Consider the following 25069-nt stretch of genomic DNA (forward strand, 5'->3'; position numbering starts at 1 on the left):
TTTTTTTCGACTAGGATTTTTCTTCCCTTTCGGTCAGGATTCTCGTTTTTTGACCGAATTAACCATCTTTTTAAGCCTTGATCGAAGCTAACTTCGAGGAGAAGTATTCGACCAAGATTTATTCTGGTATTCTGGTTGAATGAAATGACTATTTTAAATATTTTTTTCTTCCCTTTCGACCAGGAATTTTCGGTCAGGATTCATTTCTTGACCGAATTAGCTCCCTTTTTTAGCCCTGGTCGAAGCCTATTCGACCTCAAGCATTTCGATCAGAATTTAATTATGATTTCTGGTCGAGCTGGGTCAGGAATTTGTCACATATATTTTTTTGTAATTTCACATATTTGAATTTGGGCCTTTAAACCTGGGCTGGACTTTTTTCACTGGGCCTGGATTCTCTTGGGCCAACCCTTTAGTGGGTTCTAACTTGGGCCTATCTTTTAGGCTTTGTATTTTGGAAAACATTTGGGCCTCAAGCTGGGCTTTTATTTTGGGCCTTGATTTCAGTTTTCCCACTCAATTTTTGGCCCTTTTCCTGGGCTTTGAGCCTGGGCTATTTTATATTCTTCCAATCCGGGCCTTTTGCTCAGGCTTATTCTTAATTGGGCCTTTTTCTGAACTGGGCTTTTCCATAGGCCCAATAATTCTTGGGTTGGTCCCCATTTCTAAGCCAAATTTTAAGAACCTTTTGGAATTTTCGAGGTTTTTACCAAATATTTCTGGATTTTTCCAGAAAGTTTTCCAAAATTCTTTCAACACTCTGTAGGGCATTCCAGAATATTCCTGAATTTGGGCCCAAATGGGCTTTTCTAGGCCCATTTTACCTTTTCTCCTCCTATATAAAGGTGGGAGGGGTATGTTTTCATTCACACTCACCACTCTTCATTTCACACATCTTTTCTCAAATATTCTAGCCTCCTCCTCTCTTAACTCTCCTCACTTAGAAGTTTTTGCGGCAAATTCTTTAGCCTTTTCCAGCTTTCTTTTCCATTCAAGGTTTTCAGGTCCTTCCCAACTTCATCAATGACTGACAAAAATTCCGAGAGAGCGGCCAAGATAGCCTCGGCTTCAAAATGAGGTAAGGGTGTTGAAATTCGTTCTTCTTACATGTCTCTGATAGATATGATCAACACTAGGGGGGATGAATACCCCTCCACTGCTCATCTTGATTCTTTTAATCATTGCAACACTTGGCATAACATAGATTTCGATAAATTAAATACACGTTATAATGTTCTTCCTCCCCTGAGATTAGTTCCAGTTTTTGGTGGCGACCGTACTTGCCACTGGAAACCTGACACCCTCTTTATTTACACAGATGCCCTTAATGTTGGGCTTAGGTTCCCTTTCCATCCCTTCATTCCTCACCTTCTAGCTGATTTATAAATAAACCCATGTCAGCTTCCTCCAAACGCTTGGAAGAACATTTTATGTTTTCTGGTTTGCTGCCTTAGGGAAGGTTTTCCCCTATCCGTAGTTGTTTTTAGGAAAGTTTTTCAATGTTACAATAGCGCTTCTGGTAATTGTGGTTGGGTCTATGTCAAACAAAGGCCCAAATGTAAGCATATGTTTAACGGCGCCTCCATTCCTGATAATAACCAAAATTGGAGGAATTGTTTCGTCGGGTTACGTTGGGAGAATGGCGACTGGGGCACACTCTTCAGATCTTCCTTCGGGAAGGTTAGTGATGGTAGCCTCAAATCCATTCACTTAACTCCTGAGGAAACTAATATTTATAATGAGCTTACTCGGGATGTCGGCACTACTACCAGCTGGACTCTCTTAGATGAGTTCTCCCTCATTCATGTGGGACTATCCTCTGTTTCTCAACAGGGTATTTTTCTTCCCTTCTCAATTTTATTTCATTTCATGCATTATTGACACCACTTATTTTGTTTTTTATCTTGTCATGCAGCTGCCAAGAAGATCAACGAGGATAACGTGCCCCTCGTTGAGGAAACTGCTAGAATGAAGAAAGCTCGCCTTGCGGGATTGGACACTCGAGGAAAGGCCACAGAGCCTATCTTCTCTAGAAAACACAAGGAGCCCATGGGGGAGGCTTCAGCTGAGGGAGCTAAGGGCCACAGTGCTCCCATTACTACTGCTGCTCCTGCTGCTGCTGCTACAGGCGCCTTCCTGCCTCTCTGGGGATTCCGCCAAGGGGATACCGTGGTTGGATCCACGAAGCATGCTTGGGATTGGTCTTACCATGGTGTGACTCCCAAAGATTTTACTGATGTGGTTGCCACCCCTGATCTTGAGAGGATAAAGCTCATGGGAGCTCAGTCTCTGGCTTCGGTATGACCCCCTTATTTTTTTGAACTTATCTTTCTTACTTGTAGCATTTACTTGCCTTATATTTTGTTTATTGTTTCATTTCAGTCTAACGCCTATTTTTAAGGCGCTGTGAGGCAAGCCGAGTCATGGAAGCGGGCTTTTGACAAGGCCGACAATGCCCTCAGGAGGCAGTAGAAGAAGTATGCTGCTCTAGAGAAGAAGTTCAAGCGCAAGGAGGAAGAACTCGGAGAATCTAACGCCGAGCTGGTGGTGCTTCGGGCCGAGAAGGATAAAGCTATAGATAACTATCTGGACTCGGAGGAGTTTGCCCAGTCCATGAGGATAAGGGATGACTCAGTCTTCCCCGGGTTTTTTAGGACTGGTTGGGACACGACCCTTGGGACCGTGAACGAGGCTTGTCCTGATATTAACCCGGCGGAGTATGTCTGCCCTGATGATGAGGCTTTACTGCAGAGGTTTCGCACTGGAATAGTTGTCTCGGATCACGTCCCTCAGGACCCGCTTTTTCTTCCTCCCGATTCTTCTTCCAAGCCTGCTGAGGACGACAGCTCTTCCCCCTCCTCCGAGATGACAGAGACTTCTAGCGAGAGCGGAGGGGATGACGATATAGATGCCGAGGGCACCTCAGCTCCTTAGAGCTTTTCCAGCCCTGCGTGGCTTGTTTTTTTTCATCTTATTTTCAAGACTTTATTTATCAAACTCTTGTAATATTTATTTGATCTATTCTATTTATCGGATTTCATGCTTCCATTTCACGCATTTAGTTTACTTGACTTGCCAGAGAGATTTCAGATATATTTCGAAAAACTTTCTAAATTTCATAAGTCATTGAGATTCATCCCTTACACAAATCTTTATAAACTTCAAAACAAAACTAGAACATATAAATCCTAAGCAAACAAAGCTTCAAGGTGCTTTTCAACCTTCTTGTCATCTTGACAAGTGAGAATCATATCCCATCGTCTTACATATAGTAAATCTCCAGGTTTTGTGTAACGCCCTCTAGACCCGGGGTATAAGTCTAGGGGTTACTAGCTAATCACCAAACCTGTACAATCTGATTAACAAATAATAAAGAAATGAAACTAAACCCCTTTAATACTAACCAGGATCTTTTTAGGATGAAGTATGAAAACAAGAACCACTAACTACTTTATTAGAAACCAAATTTAATATCTCACAAACTCTCTTTATTACAAACCATTGTCTAATTCATTTTAAACTAAGTTCAGCTTTTATTCAAACACACACACACACACACACACACACTATCTATAAATACTCCACCTGCTCAGGCAACTCAAAGCTTTCTTCCTGGATTGGGATCAACACCTTGGGTACGAGAGGATCCCGAGGCTTGACCCGCTTCTTTACCACTCGAGTCCTGATGGGTTTCGTATTCCTTCTTAACTGAAAACAATACAGTGAATAACAAAAAAAAGGGTGAGCCAAAAATTGCTCAAAAAGTCCACAAAATATAAAGAGTATTAAAGCAATATAGATGAATCCGTAACCCGGGTATATATGCAAAGATATAACCCCGCGAGAATAGAAAGAAGGCCATTTATGGCGAATACAAACGAACTAAACTGGACTCAAGTTCGCATCTATACCCTGCTGATCAGCCAGGATACAGTGCAGATCTATATCTCACTATATAGATCGCGTCGGGCACCCAGGCACTACGACCCATCTCAAGGATCCGGTTATGTCCCAGTCCTTAGGATTAAGTAAACTTAATCCCCAAAGTATTATTATCCGGTCCCTGGAATAGCAACTGGAATAATCGGTATGCTTTGATATACTCTAATCACCAGAATATATCAATAATTGTGAATAACAATTGGAATATGAATAATGAATTCAAATAAAAAGAATAAATCCAAAGTCGAAATGAAATATAACAAGGGAATCAAAAGAGTGCAAACGTGATAAGAATATCACTATTCTGAAAATAGAATAGGGGAGAAACTTGCCTTCTGCGCTACTCACTGCAATTAAATCACTTTTCGTCTATCACCTACTCGACCTGCCTTGCGGTTTAGCTTCTATTAGCAAAATAGACCGGTTAAGCCATTTTCTACTTCAATTGTATCTTGAATGGACTTCATTTCGTTCCTGTTATCTACCCATACGCTTATGACTGACTCGTATATTGCATATAAACAAGTAAGACTCGATTAACCACATAATACACATAGGCACATAAGCACATAATCATTTTTATAGTTAAAATAATTTTTAGAATCAAAATTGACTCGCTGATTGCTCCACTGATCACCTTCTCGACACACATTTCGACTGATAATCAAGCAATTAATAAAGTCAACTAATTTCTAGAAGAAATTAGTTCTTAATATTATTTTTAATGAAAAAGATTTATTTTTCTGAGTCAAATGGCTTTCATTTCGCTTAAATCGGACTAACGGTCTAATTAATATCAATTAAACACTGATAATTCAATTTATTATTCAATATAAATAATTATTGCAAATTTTTAAATCCTAAAATCATTTTTAAATAATTATTTAAGAAAAATCAAAGTCAAAATATTTTTTTTATAATTTTTGGAGTTAAGATGAATATGTTGTGATTTATTGAAAGTTACTTGATTAATTATCGAAATAATTAATCATTTTTAAATAATTAATAGATAAATAACTAATATATAATTAATAAGTAATTATTTAATAATCTAAAATAATTAATCCCTAATTATTAGGATTAATCACAATTTATTACAGATATTTACAACTTATCATTATTTATTTGATTAGATCGATTATTTACAAATAAATAATCGATACAATCAGCTGATACGATAATTATTGAATAAATAAACTATTATTCGAATCAGAATTCAATTCACCGATCAACTATTCGTATTTCTACGAATAATTAACTATTGCTCAAATAATAATAATCGAACTCATCGTTAATTTACCCGTATGAATACGAGTTATTCGTTTTATTCCCTAATTATCTAATCCTTTCTCGTAATATTGGATAAATTTTAACCTGTAATTATTAATTATTTACTTAACTATTAAATAATTATTAAATAGATAAATGATTAAATAAATAATTAAATACTTAATTAAATCACTAAATTCGAATTTATAAATTAAGAAAATAATTTAGGAATTATTATTACTATTTTACAGAATTTAAAACTAACTTTTAATTGATTTTCAAAATTAATAGAAACTAATTTTGATTTTATAAAATATAAATAAATAATTAAAAAGTCAAAAACACAATTCAGAAAATGGATTTGGGTATTAGAGGATCAAACCCAGGTTGCAAATCGGGTTGCAACCGGGTCACCAAGAACAGGAAACGGGTCGGGATGAACCCAGAATCCGGTGAGGATCCCGGTCACCGTCCCATTTTCCGGCCAGTCTAATTACCCCTCAATTCGACTCTATTTTGCTCCGTTTTTGTGTCCATCTCGTTTGAAATCAACACAGCAACCCATCACCGTCTTCATCAACCATCAACAACGTCTAGGGTTGAGCAAACAACCGATTTAAAACCGAAACCGAACCGAAACCGAAGAAAACCGGGAAAAACCGAACCAAGAAAAACCGATCCGGAACCGAAACCGAAAATTAAAAAATTGAACCGATTTAAATGGTTTGGTTCCGGTTATACCTTCTAACCGAACCGATAAAAACCGAACCGAACCAGTTACTAATATTAATAAATAAATACTATATTTTATATATATAATACATATATTATTTATGAATTTTCTAAAAATTATAGACCTTAGGGGATTAATTTGGCAATTTTTTGTGTATTGTATGTTGGTTTATAATGGGAGGCGATGAAAATGAACTATGTTACCTATTTAATGGCGTCAATTACTTCAAGGTATTATTCAGACTTTAGCATTTGCTTGTGTGTGTGTTTCTTAATACATAACAAGTTGTATGATTCACAAATCTGTATATCTTGCCAGGTCCAGACCCTCAATCAATTAGGGTCTGACTCTAATTTGATTTATTTTGTTAAAACATAAAATATGCTATTCGGGTTATTTTTGTTAAACTATAATATAATATGATATTATTTAATTTTATATTTAATCGGTTTTCTAACCGGAACCGAACCGATTACAACTGAACCAATGTTTTTTAAACCGAAACCGAAACCGAATCCGAACCGGCGGTTGCGGTTTTGGATTTTAGAAACCGAATATATATGGTTGCGGTTCCGGTTTTAGCCGAAAACCGAGCTGAACTGGCCCATGCTCTCCCCTAACAACGTCTGGGTCTTCTTCTCCGGCGAATACCATTAAACTCCGACGAAGCTTTCCAGATTCCGACGAAGTCATTTTTAGGCCAAATCACGAATCGTTTGTACTCGTTTTTACTGGGAATCGATTCCAAATTCAATTCTAGACATTATTCAATCCCTAACATCACCTAATAACCCTCAGACTACGTTCTCCGATCAAACCGACTCAAAGTCCGACCAAAATCCGATTTCACTAATTTGTACATCAAAAATTACATTTTATAGCCTAAAATAAAGCTTGAAACATACACAATCAAACCCCTATATCCAAACATACCTCAGATATCTGTATAATCAAAAATGATCAAATAAAAAAAACACATAAACCCTAGATATCGATCTATCGATTCAAGAAATCGTCAGTCAAATTAAATAGCAGGAATCAATCATAAACAATCAAATTAAGTTATTCATAACATCAATTTCAATGAATAACCCCAGAATCAAAGAGTACCAAATCGGGTATAAACCCTAGAAATTGAAATTGAAAATTAACACATCAAAACATGTTTTTGATACTAGAAACCGAAAGAACAACTCGAGAGGATCGATTTGGATACTCATATCGATCGATTTGGTGCTAAAAAACGTTCAAAATCACCGATTGATTTCTGACCCGAATTCCGACCCGAACTGTTCTTCAGAGAATTTTCCAGAAATTTGCAGAATTTTTAATAATTAATTATAATTAACTGATAATTAGGCTATTTATAGTGTGAAAAATAATACTCTTAAATAAAATTAAGGGGCTAATTGTACATCTAATAAAAATATTTGGCCCTAATTTTTATAATTTTTGGGTATTAAAAATTAATTTATAAATATTTTATATATACAATATATATGCCAAAATTTGCCAAAAATTGTGAATAATGCAAAAATACAAAGAAATGGTATAAATAAAAGTCCTATAATTTTATAAAAATAAAACTGTGATTTTTATGGGGTTTTTAACAACCAATGGGGCCTGGAAAAGTCATTTTTCGCAAAACGAGAAAATTTATAAAATATCTAGATGTTCAGAATAATGCGATGGTAAAAGATGTTTGATGAAAAATAAGGCCCATTATAGTATTTGAAATACTGGCTTTAAAATCATGGTTTGGGTCGTAAAACGTTGGAAATGAAAACGATGAATGTAAAGTAAAATATCCGAGGAATATCTTGAAAATACAGAAATGACACGGAATACACGGAATACACGTAACACATAACAGTTTAGGGTTTAACAGATAATCACACATAAATGACATATTAATACACATAATTTATTATAAATATGATAAATACAACATAAATTTCCCAGTCGTTACATCCTTTCCCCCTTAATAGGATTCTGTCCTCAGAATCTTCTACAAAAATAAATGAGGGTATTTCTCTAACATTTCACTTTCAAGTTCCCAGGTTGATTCTTCAACCATAGGATTTCTCCACAACACTCGCACTAAATATACAGACTTATTTCTTAATACTTTCTCTCGCCGATCTAAAATTCTTATCGGCTATTCTACAAAAGATAAATCAGGTTGGATCTAAACTAATCTTTTCTTTAGTTTGTTGAATTAATTCTGGACCCAAAATTTTGCGTTCTCCAACTTCATCCCAATGTATTGGTGATCTGCATTTTCTTCCGTATAATGCTTCGTACAGTGGCATTCCAATGCTTGCGTGATAGCTGTTATTGTAAGAAAATTCCACCAAAGGTAAATGCTCATCCCAACTGCCTTTGAAATCGATCGCACAAACTCGTAGCATATCTTCGATTGTTTGGATAGTTCTTTCACTTTGCCCATCGGTTTGCAGATGATAAGCGGTACTCATGTTTAATTTAGTCCCAAGACATTCTTGAAATTGTCTCCAAAATCTTGAGGTGAAACGAGGATCTCGATCAGACACAATAGATATTGGAACTCCATGTCGCATCACAATTTCCTTGAGATACAAGTGCACTAGCTTGTCAAGCGAAAATCTTTCATTAATCGATAGAAAATGTGCCGACTTCGTGAGTCTATCAATGATTACCCATATCGCATCATAATTTACCCTAGTCCTCGGTAGTCCTACTACAAAATCCATCGCTAGATGTTCCCATTTCCATTCTGGAATGTCTAACGGTTGTAATAATCCGCTCGAACGTTGATGTTCCGCTATAACTCTCTGGCATGTGTAGCATTTACTCACCCATTCTGCTATTTCCTTCTTCATATTCGGCCACCAAAAGTTTTCCTTCAGATCGCGATACATTTTTATGCTTCCTGGATGAATGGAATATTTCGAACTGTGCGCATCTCACAATATCTCTTCTTTTAGTTCGGCCACGTTAGGGATCCAGATTCGTGATGCAAAGCATAAAATTCCTTCATTATCCTTCTGAGTTGTGATCTCTTCTCCCGTTAAGTCGTCATCTTGACCCATCACTTCTTCTTGACAGCGGCGAATCTTTTCTAGCAACTCCGGTTGGAAAGTCATAGCGTAGATAGCTTCTACAGATTCATTGGGAATACGAATTTCGATTTCCAATTTGTCAAATTCATTGGCTAATTCTTCGCATGAAGTTAACCAATTCAACCTTTCTTTCCTACTTAGCGCATCTGCTACAACATTTGCTTTTCCTGGATGATAACTGATTGTGATATCGTAATCTTTAATCAATTCCATCCATCGATGTTGACGCATGTTCAGTTCCTTTTGCGTAAAGATATACTTCAGACTTTTATGATCTGTATAGATTTCACACTTTTCACCGTAGAGATAATGTCTCCAAAGCTTCAACGCAAATACGATCGCTGCCAATTCCAGGTCATGCGTAGGATACTTCTGCTCATGAGGTTTAAGTTGTCCCGAAGCATATGCGATGACGTTACCGTGCCGCATCAATACACATCCTAGTCCGTGATACGAAGCGTCGCTGTAAATGACGAAACTTCCATGCTCGTCTGGCAATACTAGTACCGGTGCGGTTACTAACCGATTCTTTAACTCTTGGAAACTTTCTTCACATTTATCATTCCATACGAACTTTTCACTTTTTCGAGTTAACTTGGTCAGCGGCGTTGCTATTTTCGCAAAATCCTTGACAAATCTTCGATAATACCTTGCCAATCCCAAGAAACTTCGAACTTCTGTTGGTGTCTTTGGTCTTTCCCAATTTAACACGGCTTCAATCTTTACTGGATAGACTTGGATGCCTTCCCTACTGATGATATGCCCTAGAAATTGTACTTCTTTTAACCAGAATTTACATTTTGAGAATTTAGCGTACAGTTGCTCTTTCCTCAGAATTTCCAAAGCTATCCTCAAGTGCTCAGCATGCTCTTCTTCCGTCCTTGAGTAAATCAAGATGTCATCAATAAATACAATCACGAATTTGTCCAAATATTTATTGAATACCCGATTCATCAGATCCATGAATGCTGCTGGCGTGTTTATCAAACCAAATGTCATTACCAAAAACTCGTAATGCCCATATCTCGTACGAAACGCAGTCTTTGGAATATCTTCAGCTTTAATCTTCAATTGATGATAGCCTGATCGCAAATCTATCTTCGAAAACCATGCAGCTCCTTTTAGCTGATCGAACAAATCATCGATTCTCGGTAGCGGATACTTGTTCTTGAAGGTGAGTTTATTCAACTCCCGATAGTCGATGCATAATTGCATGCTGCCATCCTTCTTCTTCACGAATAACACCGGTGCACCCCATGGGGATACACTAGGTCGTATGATGCCTCGGTCTAGCAGATCTTGCAGTTGCGTTGATAATTCTTTCATCTCGACTGGAGCCATTCGATATGGAGCTTTCGATACTAGTTCTGTACCTGGTGCTAGATCAATCGTGAACTAAATTTCCCGATCTGGCGGTAACTCTAGAAGCTCATCTGGAAAGACGTCCGGAAACTTATACACAACTGGAATGTCTTCTATTCTAGGACTTCCTTTTTCAGTATCTAACATGTAAGCTATGTACACTTCACATCCTTGTCGAAGCAATCGTTTAGTCTGCATCACGGTGAGAAATTTCTTCCGCTGTTTTTTGCCCTTGTATATTACCGTTGCATTTTCCGCAGTTCGAATTTGACTTTCTTATTCGCGCAATCTATCTGAGCATTATGACATGCTAACCAATTCATTCCCAAAATGACATCGAACTCTCCTAGCTTAAAAGGAATCAAATCTACAGAAAAATGATGTCCAGCTATCTCTATATCACACGCAGGACACACTCGATTCACTGGAACTTCGTCGTCATTCGCTAATTTTATAATTAACGTCTCGCCCAACCATTCGATTTCGCAATGTAATTTATCAAGAAATTCTTCAGAAATAAATGAACGGGTAGCTCCAGAATCAATTAATACTTTTGAACTTACGAAATTCACCAAAAGCGTACATGCGATAACACTTGGACTCTGCACTGCTTTCTTCATTGTCATGTTGAAAGTTCTTGCTCTGGGTTGATTCGGCGGCGGGGGCGGAGGTAATGCCAATACTTTCGGAATACTGGCTGCCATTGCTGGTCCTTTACAATTTTCTAGCAATATGCCCTTTCTTTCCGCATTGGTAGCAAGTGATTTCTGTTGTCTTTCTCGTTGGACATTCATTAGAATAATGCCCTTTCTGCTTGCATTTAAACAGGTCACATCTGATTTAATACATACGCTGGTATGCTTGCGTCCACAAGTTTTGCAATACAGCACTGGAACCTTGACAATTCCCTGCTGTTTGGAGGCTTTGAAATGATTACCTGCTTTTTGTGTACCTTGTCCTATCCTTTTAAAATTCAAATTTGTCCGGGCTTGAAATCTCGGCTTCCTGCTGGAGCGGTCTTGGAAACTTCCCTGTCCTCTATCTCTTTGAGATCTTTCACTTTCTCCTTCGTTGATCAAGGCTTTTTGGACTACGGCGGTATATGTTGTTAATTCAAAAATTGCAACCTGTCCACGGATCCACGGTCGTAATCCCTCTTGAAACCTCTGAACTCGTTTCTCTTCAGTGTCCACCTGTTCTGGGACGAACCTAGCCAACTCATTAAATTTGGCTTCGTACTCTGTTACGGACATACTTCCCTGCTTCAGTTCCAAAAACTTTATCTGCATCTGATTTCTTACGTAATGAGGAAAATATTTCTCTAAAAACAACTCTTTAAACTTATCCTAAGCAATAACATCTTCACCCTCTAAAGTCTTTTTAGATTCCCACCAATAATTTGCCTCTCCTTTCAACAAGTAACTAGCAAAATCAGTCTTCTGGTCCTCACCTATCTTCACTAGTGCAAACGCTTTCTCTATTTCTTTTAACCAGGTGGTGGCTTTTATAGGATCAGTAGACCCGTCAAATTATGGAGGTTTAACTGACTGAAACTGCTTAAAAGTAACAACAGGTAATGCTGGTGGTAATTGAGGTTCATGACGAGGTGGCTGCTGTAACATTTGTTGTTGGATTTGCTGTTGTTGCTGCATCATTACCATCTGTTGTTGCATCAGATGGAACATTTGGTTCATGGTCTCATTAGTCTAACCTTCAGAATTGCTGTTAGAGGTCTCAGCCCTAGTCTTTCTTTTTGGTGCCATCTTCTTCTGATAATAAAATAGGTGATATTTCTTTAACAGTTTAATAAACAATTGACAGTAGGTAAGAAAACAATTTATCCCGTATTAACAACATGCTTTAAATAAAGAAAACGGTTGCTGAATATAAAAACTAGAAATGTAAGCAGTCCAATAAAATAGTTGTTCTTTTCTTTTTTGTTTTTTTCTCCCTTTTTTCTTTTTCTTTTTTTTTTCTTTTTCAACAGGAATTATAATATGAAAAATGGTAGAACAATAAAGTAAAAGTAATTGCTGTAAAACTGTAAAGAATGAAATTTAAATAAAAGAAATTTGAAAAAGTTCAGTTTATATATATATGTGTGACACCAGCCTCAGGTGTAAATGCTTGATACAAAAAGTCTCGTGCTACTAGTAATCACTACGGCTACAAGTCATACTACCACTACAGGTCAAACTACTACTACAGGTTAAACTACTAGTACACACGTACACAGTACTCACTAGGTTATACTATGTTGCCTCTATATACATCTGTATTCTGAAGTCACTGTCTCAAAACCGTCACTGTCTTAAAACCCAGGAGGAATACGCCTAAGCTCCTCTCTAAGTGCCTGGACCAAAGTCTGTGCCAAGCGGAATATCCTATAGAACTCTGCGAAAGAAGGTGGTCCCTCATGGGTCAAATCATCAAGCTGCCAAGTGGCACTCATCAAAACTGACTGCAATCGCTGTCTCATATAGTAATCTGGCTGTAGGGATGCTAACGGTCCTCTATCCCTCTGGTCAAACAGATGCATGATCTCTCGACACTTTGTCCGCCAATACTCCACATCATCCCTCATAACCCTGTACTCATGGTATGGTACCATATGCGGCTGAGCAACCTGACCTACTGACTCCTGTGAAGGAACCCTCGGTATGCCTGAACCCTGCTGTGGTAATCCTAGCTGTAGATCCATATCATGCTCTCCCATCCCCTCGACTGGAATCATCTGAAATACATCCGGCTCTGGGGCATGCACTGGTATAGGAGGTAACAATGGTGGTGGTGGTAACTCCTGCTCAATCCCCGGTATAAACTGATGCTCAACTAGTAAAGGAACCATCGGCTCAAAGAACTCAAATGGATTAAACATCTCTATGGGGTCATGAACTATCCCCTGTACTGGTGGTACCGGTTCCTGTGGCAATGGTGGTGGAGGTGGTAGAGGAGGAAACATATACTCAGATACTGGAGGTATAACTAGTGCTGTTGGCCCGGTGACTGTCCTCTCAGAAGATGCAGAATAACCAGAAGATGCCATCTGATAATGTACCAAAGAAAAGAAAAGGTCACTAAACAGTCCTAAGATTTATACTTCCTAATCTAATCTGACCTAAATCCTAACACTAATCTCCCTATTTACTATTCTTATTTTATGTGATCTCCCTATCTTATCTTAATCCTAATGTTCTTGTTTTCAGGGACCAAACCTACAGCTCTGATGCCAAAACTGTAACGCACTCCTGACCCGGGGTATAAGTCTGGGGGTTACTAGCTAATCACCAAACCTGTACAATCTGATTAACAAATAATAAAGAAATGAAACTAAACCCCTTTAATACTAACCAGGATCTTTTTAGGTTGAAGTATGAAAACAAGAACCACTAACTACTTTATTAGAAACCAAATTTAATATCTCACAAACTCTCTTTATTACAAACCATTGTCTAATTCATTTTAAACTAAGTTCAGCTTTTATTCAAACACACACACACACACACTATCTATAAATACTCCACCTGCTCAGGCAACTCAAAGCTTTCTTCCTGGATTGGGATCAACACCTTGGGTACGAGAGGATCCCGAGGCTTGACCCGCTTCTTTACCATTCGAGTCCTGATGGGTTTTATATTCCTTCTTAACTGAAAACAATACGGTGAATAACAACAAAAAGGGTGAGCCAAAAATTGCTCAACAAGTCCATAAAATATAAACAGTATTAAAGCAATATAGATGAATCCGTAACTCGGGTATATCTGCAAAGATATAACCCCGCGAGAATAGAAAGAAGGCCATTTCTGGCGAATACAAACGAACTAAACTGGACTCAAGTTCGCAGCTATACCCTGCTGATCAGCCAGGATACAGTGCAGATCTATATCTCACTATATAGATCCTGTCGGGCACCCAGGCATTACGGCCCATCTCAAGGATCCGATTATGTTCCGGTCCTTAGAATTAAGTAAACTTAATCCCCAAAGTATTATTATCCAGTCCCTGGAATAGCAACCGGAACAATCGGTATGCTTTGATATACTCTAATCACCAGAATATATCAATAATTATGAATAACAATTGGAATATGAACAATGAATTCAAATGAAAAGAATAAATCAAAAGTCGAAATGAAATATAACAAGGGAATTAAAAGAGTGCAAACGTGATAAGAATATCACTATTCTGAAAATAGAATAGGGGAGAAACTTGCCTTCTGCGCGACTCACTGTAATTAAATCACTTTTCGTCTATCACCTACTCGACCTGCCTTGCTGGTTTAGCTTCTGTTAGCAAAATAGACTGGTTAAGCCATTTTGTACTTTAATTTTATCTTGAATGGACTTCATTTCGTTCCTATTATCTACCCATACGCTTATGACTGACTAGTATATTGCATATAAACAAGTAAGACTCGATTAACCACATAATACACATAGGCACATAAGCACATAATCATTTTTATAGTTAAAATAATTTTGAGAATCAAAATTGACTCACTGATTGCTCCACTGATCACCTTCTACCTCATTTCCCATTTTTCTGGAATTTTTCGGACTCGTCTCGGCACGCATTTCGACTGATAATCAAGCAATTAATAAAGTCAACTAATTTCTAGAAGAAATTAGGTCTTAATGTTATTTTTAATGAAAATGATTTATTTTTCTGAGTCAAATGGCTTTCGTTTCGCTTTAATCGGACTAACGGTCTAATTAATATCAATTAAATACTGATAATTCAATTTATTATTCAATATAAATAATTATTGCAAATTTTTAAATCCTAAAATCATTTTTAAATAATTATTAAGAAAAATCAAAGTCAAAAATAATATTTTTATAATTTTTGTAGTTAAGATGAATATGTTATGATTTATTTAAAGTTACTTGATTAATTATCGAAATAATTAATCATTTTTAAATAATTAATAAATAAATAACTACTAAATAATTAATAAGTAATTATTTAATAATCTAAAATAATTAATCCCTAATTATTAGGATTAATCACAATTTATTACAGATATTTACAACTTATCATTATTTATTTGATTAGATCGATTATTTACAAATAAATAATCGATACAATCAGCTGATACGATAATTATTGAATAAATAAACTATTATTCGAATCAGAATTCAATTCACCGATCAACTATTCTCATTTCTACGAATAATTAACTATTGTTCAAATAATAATAATCGAACTCATCGTTAATTTACCCGTATGAATACGAGTTATTCGTTTTATTCCCTAATTATCAAATCTTTTCTCGTAATATTTGATAAATTTTAACCTGTAATTATTAATTATTTACTTAACTATTAAATAATTAATAAATAGATAAATGATTAAATAAATAATTAAATACTTAATTAATCGCTAAATTCGAATTTATAAATTAAGAAAATAATTTAGGAATTATTAATACTATTTTACAGAATTTAAAACTTACTTTTAATTGATTTTCAGAATTAATAAAAACTAATTTTGATTTTATAAAATATAAATAAATAATTAAATAGTCAAAAACACAATTCAGAAAATGGATTTGGGTATCAGATGATCAAACCCAGGTTGCAAATCGAGTTGCAACCGGGTCACCAAGAACAGGAAACGGGTCGGGATGAACCCAGAATCCGGTGAGGATCCCGGTCACCGTCCCATTTTCCGGCCAGTCTAATTACTTCTCAATTCGACTCTGTTTTGCTCCGTTTTTGTGTCCATCTCGTTTGAAATCAGCACATCAACCCATCACCGTCTTCATCAACCATCAACAACGTTTGTGTCTTCTTCTCCGGCGAAAACCATCAAACTCCGACGAAGCTTTCCAGATTCCGATGAAGTCATTTTTAGGCCAAATCATGAATCGTTTGTACTCGTTTTTACTGGGAATCGATTCCAAATTCAATTCTAGACATTATTCAACCCCTAACATCACCTAATAACCCTCAGACTACGTTCTCCGATCAAACCGACTCAAAGTCCGACCAAAATCCGATTTCACTAATTTGTACATCAAAAATTACGTTTTATAGCTTAAAATAAAGCTTGAAATATACACAATCAACCCCCTATATCCAAACATACCTCAGATATCTGTATAATAAAAAACGATCAAATAAAAAAAAACACATAAACCCTAGATATCGATCTATCGATTCAAGCAATCGTCAGTCAAATTAATTAGCAGGAATCAATCATAAACAATCAAATAAAGCTATTCATAACATCAATTTCAACGAATAACCCCAGAATCAAAAAGTACCAAATCGGGTATAAACCCTAGAAATTGAAATTGAAAATTAACACATCAAAACATGTTTTTGATACTAGAAACTGAAAGAACAACTCGAGAGGATCGATTTGGATACTCACATCGATCGATTTGGTGCTCAGAAACGTTCTAAATCACCGATTGATTTCTGACCCGAATTCCGACCCGAACTGTTCTTCAGATAATTTTCCAGAAATTTGCAGAATTTTTAATAATTAATTAATTATAATTAACTGATAATTAGGCTATTTATAGTAGGCAAAATAATACTCCTAAATAAAATTAAGGGGCTAATTATACATCTAATAAAAATATTTGGCCCTAATTTTTATAATTTTTGGGTATTAAATATTAATTTATAAATATTTTATACGTACAATATATATGCCAAAATTTCCAAAAAATTGTGAATAATGCAAAAATACAAAGAAATAGTATATATAAAAGTCCTATAATTTTATAAAAATAAAAATATGATTTTTGTGGGGTTTTTAACACCCAATGGGGCCCGGAAAAACGAGAAAATTTATAAAATATCTAGATGTTCAGAATAATGCGATGGTAAAAGTCGTTTGATGAAAAATAAGGTCCATTATTTTATTTGAAATACTGGCTTTAAAATCATGGTTTGGGTCGTAAAACGTTTGAAATGAAAATGATGAATGTAAAATAAAATATCCGAGGAATATCTTAAAAATACAGAAATGACACGGAATACACGTAACACGTAACAATTTAGGGTTTAACAGATAATCACACATAAATGACATATTAATACACATAATTTATTATAAATGTGATATAATACAACGTAAATTTCCCAGTCATTACATTTTGCGCATGCCAAGTTCTCGGGACTTCAAAACCATCCATAGTCACCAGCTTGTAGGTTCCTCTACCTTGAACACTCTTGATCTTGTATGGCCCTTCCCAATTTGGGGCAAGCTTCCCTTTCTGTCCTACGCCAGAAGCTTCTACCTTCCTCAAGACTAAGTCACCCTGTTTGAAGAACCTTTCTTTAACCCTTAGGTTGTAGTAAAATGAAGCCTTTTTCTGATATTCCACTATCTTCGCATGTGCCTCATCTCGTACTTCGTCAATTAGATCTAGGGCTAATCTTTTCCCTTCCTCATTTTCCTCAGCATTGAAAGCTTGAATCCTGGGAGAGGAATGTGATATCTCCACGGGAACAACTGCTTCTGCCCCATATGCTAACATAAAGGGAGTTGCTCCAGTCGTGACTCTACATGTAGTCCTATAGGCCCATAATATTGGGAGTATCTCATCCACCCAATTATTCCTTGATTTCTCGACCCTCTTCTTTAGTCCATCCAGGCTTATTCGATTCGCAACTTCTGCTTGCCCATTGGCTTGCGGGTGAGCCACAGAGGTGAACCGTAACTCAATTTCATTTTCTTCACAGTACTTCTGGAATTCCTCGTTATTGAATTGTGTTCTATTGTCAGTGACTAGGATGCGGGGAATTCCATGCCGGCACATGATATTTTCCCACAGAAATTATGCAACCTGCTTAGTTGTGATTTTGGCCAAGGGCTTGGCTTCAATCCACTTAGTGAAATAATCAATGGCTACAATCAGGAACTTCCTTTGTGCCGTGGCCATGGGGAAAGGCCCCAGAATATCCATTCCCCACATAGCAAAGGGGATGGGCGAGTTGATGGAGGTCAGCATCTCGGGGGGTTGTCTGACAACTGGTGCATGCTTCTGACAGCGGTCACACTTCTTCACATATTCTTTGGCATCAACCATCATTTCTGGTCAATAAAAGCCTAAACGGGTTATCTTATGAGCCAAGGCCCTGCCCCCAAGTGTTTCCCACAAATACCTTCATGTACTTCTTCAAGAGCCAAGCGTGCCTCATCGGGCCTGAGACACCTTAAGTAAGGAACCACGAAAGATCTTTTATACAGAATCCCATCTATCAAAGAGTACCTTAGTGCCCGAACAAATAACTTTCGTGCTTCAGTAGCATCATTTGGCAACCAACTGGTTTGAATGTGGGCCTTAATGGGATCTATCCATGACGTCCCCAGGCCTATAGGAGCTACAAGCTTAACATGTATGCTCCGTGTGTAACACCCCAAATCCGGGGTAAAGATTTGGTGTCACTAAACAATTTTTACATAAAACAAATAAATATTCAATTAACCCCTTTAATCCGGATCATTGACAGGTTATGGTATGAAACAAGAATCTAACCCTTTTTCCACTCACAATAACTAGAATACAATTATAAATACCTTTGAACTAATGCTCTTGTCACATTCTTCTAACATCTTCAACATCTCGCAGCGGAATTTTCTCTAACTCCTGTTGTCTATCAATGTTATTCACTTTTATCCTTATTTGTTTCTGACAGAAATAAGAATTTACAAAGCAAGAGTGAGCCAAAAATGCCCAGCAAGTATATAATTTGAGTTTCAAACATTAATATCAAAGAAAACTTCCGGAAAAAATCTCAAAACAATTTTAAACAATTCTATTTTGAATGAGTGGAGCAAATAAACATTGGCTGTCACCAGCCTTTAACTATAAATTTAAAATCGACAAGCGATTCCCCAATTCATCTCCTGAATAAGGGTTCTGTTCGGTTTTGGAATCATGAAAACTTTTCCAGAGAGATTGCCGTTAATGGCGATCAATAACAAATTAGACTGGACACTAGTTCGCATCTATATTCTGCTGATCAGTCAGAATATAATGCAGATCTATATCTCAATATATAGATCCAGTCGGATATCCAGACACTACGGCCCATCTCGAGGCACCAGTCATCCCGGTCCTCAGGATTAAGACACACTTAATCCTCAAAACATCATCATTATCCAGCCCATGGAGTATTTTGATGTCAAATCATTTTGAATTCAAAACATCCCAATTCAGGGTTCGCAAATAACCTGAAAGAATGGGTATTTGCTCACGAGAGCAATCGAATTACAGGAACAATAATGAAAGGAACGTGCATAATCAGAGTAATTGCAGCGAAATGTAAAATAATTAACTATTCTGAACTTAGAATAGGAGCGAATAATATTTACAGTATTTAAAAGAAAAATCAGGAATACTTGCAGTATTTAAAAGAAAAATCCAGAATACTTGCCTCAATAAGCTTTAACCATTATTATCGGTTGACTTTTGGATTTCTTTGAACATGTGGCTTTATCGTCAGACCACTATCCTATCCTGGCTACGATCTCAACACACAGGTCCTTCAATTGAAACTTCGTTGATCTCGTCGACTAATCCCTAGATCGTTCCTAGTCCAACGTCAAATCTCGGGTCTTCCGACTAGGACCTACAGGGTAAAAATACCCTAATTCAGATAATCGCTTCGCTTAACATCATATCACTATCCTATTCTACCCATACGATTTCATAATCCAACTTATATTTATATGTATTATTTAAATACACATAGCAAATATGGTTCACATCTTCGAAACTCGATTCGGTGTTTGTTTTCGAAAAGTACGTATATTTGTTGTTTGAAAATAATAGGGTAATGGATTATACAATATTTTTATCACAACACCACTAGGTTCGCATGATATCATTTTTTACTTTCGTTTGACTTCTCAGATAATTATAGGTTACGTTCCCGTATTTTTGAAATTAATTTCCCGAAAATCGGGCAGCGTCTCCTTTGTTTATCGGTCTACCCGTCGAAACAATTCGACGTCAATCCACAAAAACAATCCAACGCAATCATCCAATTCAGAATCCACACACCAATCCCAATCACCTATACAATTCAGTTATTAATTATTTTTATTCGTCCTTTTATTCGTATTTTATGTTTTTGTTCGTATTTTTATTTTATTCGTATTTTTCATTTCGCGATTCATTTTATCAACTAATTTTTATTTGATTATAATTTAGGACTCAGAATTAATCAATATTGTCCACCGTCGGCTCGCCGAGGCTCATCGCCGACGGCGGTAAAATTCGCGGGTTCCCGTTTATAACGGACATCCGACACGAATTTCACCGATTACTTATTATAATTCCGCACGAATTTAATTAAATCAAGAAATATTAGTCAACTAAATCCTGCGGAAATAAAATAATAAAAATTTAATTAATCATAACAACACTGTTACAGGCAACAAAACTGCAATCAACCGATACACGCGCGCTATACGCGCCTAACCTGAAAATAACAAGGCGGCCAGAATCCAACAGAAATCAGGCAACACAAACACAATCGGAAAATCACCAACAGGAGGAGACCAACGCCACCAAACACACACACACACACGCTTACACTGAACACACACACGCACACACAGTCGATACACATATACACACAATCAATATACACACACAATCGATACACCAACACACACAATATATCACGTACACAGGCCACCTCGCCAAAGGGAAATATGGCGGCGACCGGAAAATTACCATGGAACAGGGGAACAACGAAGGCAGAAAGGGGAGAAACCACAGTGAAAGAAAAGAAATAAAGAAATTGAAGAAATAAGGAGAGAAGAAATCGAGGGGAGAGAGTCGGTGGAGAGAGCAGTGAAGAGAGAGGATTAAAGAAAGAGAGGAACCGTGGCGGTGCTACAGGGGAGGGGAGGGTAGAATTAGGTTTTTATTATCGTTTCTTTCCTTATTTTACTTCCATTTTCATTTCGTTTTTATTAATTACTGACTCGTTTTTCGTAAGTTAACGAAGTAACTGTGTACCAAAATTTGTCGAATAAAAATTGCCAATTACATTCCAGAAATATCAGAATATTCAAAAGTTATCAAAATAAAATTTCATAATTTTCTTTTTAAATAAATATTGAAATGCGCATCAAACCTACATTTAACAAATTAACGAACAAGTGTGCTGGTAAATAAAATCCAGAAAATTTCCAAAATAATTCTAAAATTCTCGAAATATTTAAAAGTTAATAAAATAAAATTTTCATGATTTTTGAAATATCTTGGAATTAAATATTGATTTTACAATTAAATGGAGTCAAAAAATCATTTAAAGATAATTAATAAATAAAATATTGATTTCTAAATTTTATAAAATCCTAAAAAAAATAAAAAAAAATTATAAATCAACAAAAATAATTTTAGGAGCAATTTTAGCATTTATGAGAATAAATATTCAATAATATCATTTTAAAAATGAATTAAATTCCTACAGCTCAATAATTAATTATAAAATTAATATTCGCGTCCAACAAATCACAAACAATTAATAATACAGCAACACATCGCTACCAGAACCATTGCATATTTTATTTATTTAACATTTCGATAATTACATTTACAGACCGTATCCGAAAATAGGTTACTTAGCCGCTAAGTAACTGAAAAGACGATACAATTTTAATACCAAATTTGGATAATTATAAAAACAGAGACTCTTATAAAATACTTTATACGAAAATGAGGTAATAACATCTCGCCTTTTGGGAATACGGATTTTTATCGATCTATAAAATGATTTGCGTATCAGAAATTTCACACCGGGACTCGTACAGGTCAAACCGTACCCCGGATCGAGAAAGTCAAAACATGAAAAGTGTTCAGAATTATCAGATTAGGTTAAGAAGGAGTTTTCCGAAGAGTTTCGGGTTGTAAAAACGTAAAAACGATTGAAGTGGGACAATTTCTAATTCTAAAAAGTAATTTTATAATTATGTAAAAATAATCAATGTTAATTCTATAAATCCTTATAAAATCATATGATTATTCAAAAATTATCAGAAAAATACCAAAATTATCTAGATTTAATTCTGGATAATTGGAAATTAGAATATCTAAATTTTATCAGAAATAAACATTCAAATATTAATATCAATTATCAAATAATTCACCAAAATTCACATAAAATCGCATAATAATTATTTATTGATAAAATAAATACATAATATTTCCCAGGCGTTACACCGTGTCTTCAAAATACGGAAGTATACACTTCCTGAACTTTCTTCTATTTCAGACGAAGCAAACTTTGATAATGCATCTGCCTTAGCATTTTCCTCCCTTGGAATGTGCTCAATATGGCATTCATCGAATTGGGTCATCACAGCCCTTACTAAGCGGACATACTTAGCCATCGTATCATCTCTTGCCTCGAACTCTCCCTTTACCTGGGATATGACCAGCTTCGAGTCTCCACAGACTTTTAAGTTCTTGACTCTAAGTGTCCCTGCTAAGCCGAGGCCAGCTATCAGAGCTTCATATTCTGCCTCATTATTTGTGGCCGGGAAGTCTAACTTCATGGCATACTCAATCAAGAACCCATCGGGGCTTTGTAAAACCAAACCTGCTCCACTTGAGTTTGTTTTTGATGCTCCATCAAAATAGAGAACCCAATATTCTTTCTCCTTATCTTTCTTTTCTTTGTCCTTATCAACTTCCTTGTCTTGAGGTATGGTATCTTCCTGCCCCCCGACTTCTTGGTTGGGTATGGTACATTCCACCACGAAGTCAGCTAATGTCTGGACTTTTATTGCCGTTCGTGGCTTGTACTTGATGTCGAATTCTCCCAGCTCTATTGCCCACTTGATCAACCTCCCACTAGCCTTAGGACTATGAATGATATTTCTCAGGGGTTGATTTGTTAGCACCTCAATCTTGTGAGCCTGGAAGTAAGGACGCAACTTTCTCGAAGCCATTACCAAGGCTAAAGAAAATTTCTCAATAGTTGAATAATTCAACTCAGCACCATGTAGAATTTTACTGACGTAGTATATGGGTTTCTGGATTTTCAGTTCCTCCCTAACCAATACAGCGCTCAAGGCACTCTCTGAAACGACTAAGTACAAGTATAAAACTTCGTTCAAAGCTGGATTGGCCAACAACGGGGACTGGGCCATATATTTCTTTAATTCCTCGAATGCCTTCCGGTTTTCCTCATTCCATACAAAGTCCTTAATGTTCTTTAGTGACTTGAAGAACGACAAACACTTGTCTCCTGACTTAGAGATGAATCGTCCCAGCGCAGCAACCCTTCCTGTGAGCTTCTGAACATCCTTGACAATTTTTGGTGGTTCCATGTCCAGGATTGCCTTTATTTTATCGGGGTTGGCCTCGATCCCTCTCTTGGAGACCATCAATCCCAAAAATTTTCCAGATCCTACTCCGAAAGCACACTTTGTAGGATTTAACATCATCTTGTGGTACCTCAGGACCTCAAAAGCTTCCCTCAAATGGGTTATATGATCAGTCTTTACTAGACTCTTGACTAACATGTCATCAACATAGACTTCCATAGTCTTGCCAATAAGATCCTTAGAAATTTTATTTACCAACCTTTGATTGGTGGCTCCTGCATTCTTAAGACCAAATGCCATAACAAGATAGCAATAAACACCAAAGTCAGTGATGAATGATGCCTTTGGAATGTCATCCTTGTGCATCTTAATCTGATTGTATCCACTAAATCCATCCATGAAGCTTAGCATCTCATACCCAACAGTGGCATCTATCAAAGTATCAATCCTTGGCAACGGAAAACAGTCCTTAGGGCAATCATCATTTAAATCAGTGAAGTCTATACACATCCTCCATTTTCCATTGGCCTTCTTCACCATTACAGGGCTTGCTAACCATTCAGGAAACTGTATCTCCTCAATGAAACCGGCCTCTAAGAGCTTTTCAACCTCTTGTTTTATAGCTTCTTGCCTTTTTGGAGCAAAGTTTCTTTTCTTTTGCTTCACTGTCTTCCGGTTTGGGTCCACGTTTAACTTGTGAGTAATCAGTTTCGGGTCTATGCCTGGCATATCAGCTGCTGACCATGCAAACACATCACTATTTTCTTGCAAAAATCTCACCAACTTTCCTCTAAGGGGCTCCTTGAGTGTGGCTCCAATGAAAGTCATCCTCTCAGGATTCTCGGGGGCTAAAGAAATCGAAACCAAGTCTTCTGCTGGCTTTCCTTTTTTCTCATCATTCTCTCGAAGATCCATATCTTCAAAAGGAAGAACCTGCCCCCCAACTCCATCTTCCCTTAAAGAGGCTACATAACAGCTTCTAGCCATTTTTTGATCTCCTCTCTCTTCTTTAATTCCATTCCGGGTGGGAAACTTCATAACTGAATGGTAGGAAGAAGGGACTGCCTTGAAGGCATGTATCCCTGTTCTCCCCATGATAGCATTATAAGTTGAACTAGCCTTTACCACCACAAAGTCCAACATCTGCGTTGCTTGCCTTGGTTCCTGACCTATGGTGGTTGGCAACTTGATTATCCCTTCCACGGGACACTCTACTCCCGCAAATCCATATATCGGCATGTCAGCTGGGGTCAATTGGGAGTCATTATATCCCATCTTTAGTAAGGCATCATGGAGCAAGATATCCACTGAAACTGTTGGTGTAGGTGCCCTAGAGGCAATACATTATTCTTTT

This window comes from Apium graveolens, chromosome 11 (assembly GCF_009905375.1).
Source record: "Apium graveolens cultivar Ventura chromosome 11, ASM990537v1, whole genome shotgun sequence".
Classification (NCBI taxonomy): domain Eukaryota; kingdom Viridiplantae; phylum Streptophyta; class Magnoliopsida; order Apiales; family Apiaceae; genus Apium; species Apium graveolens.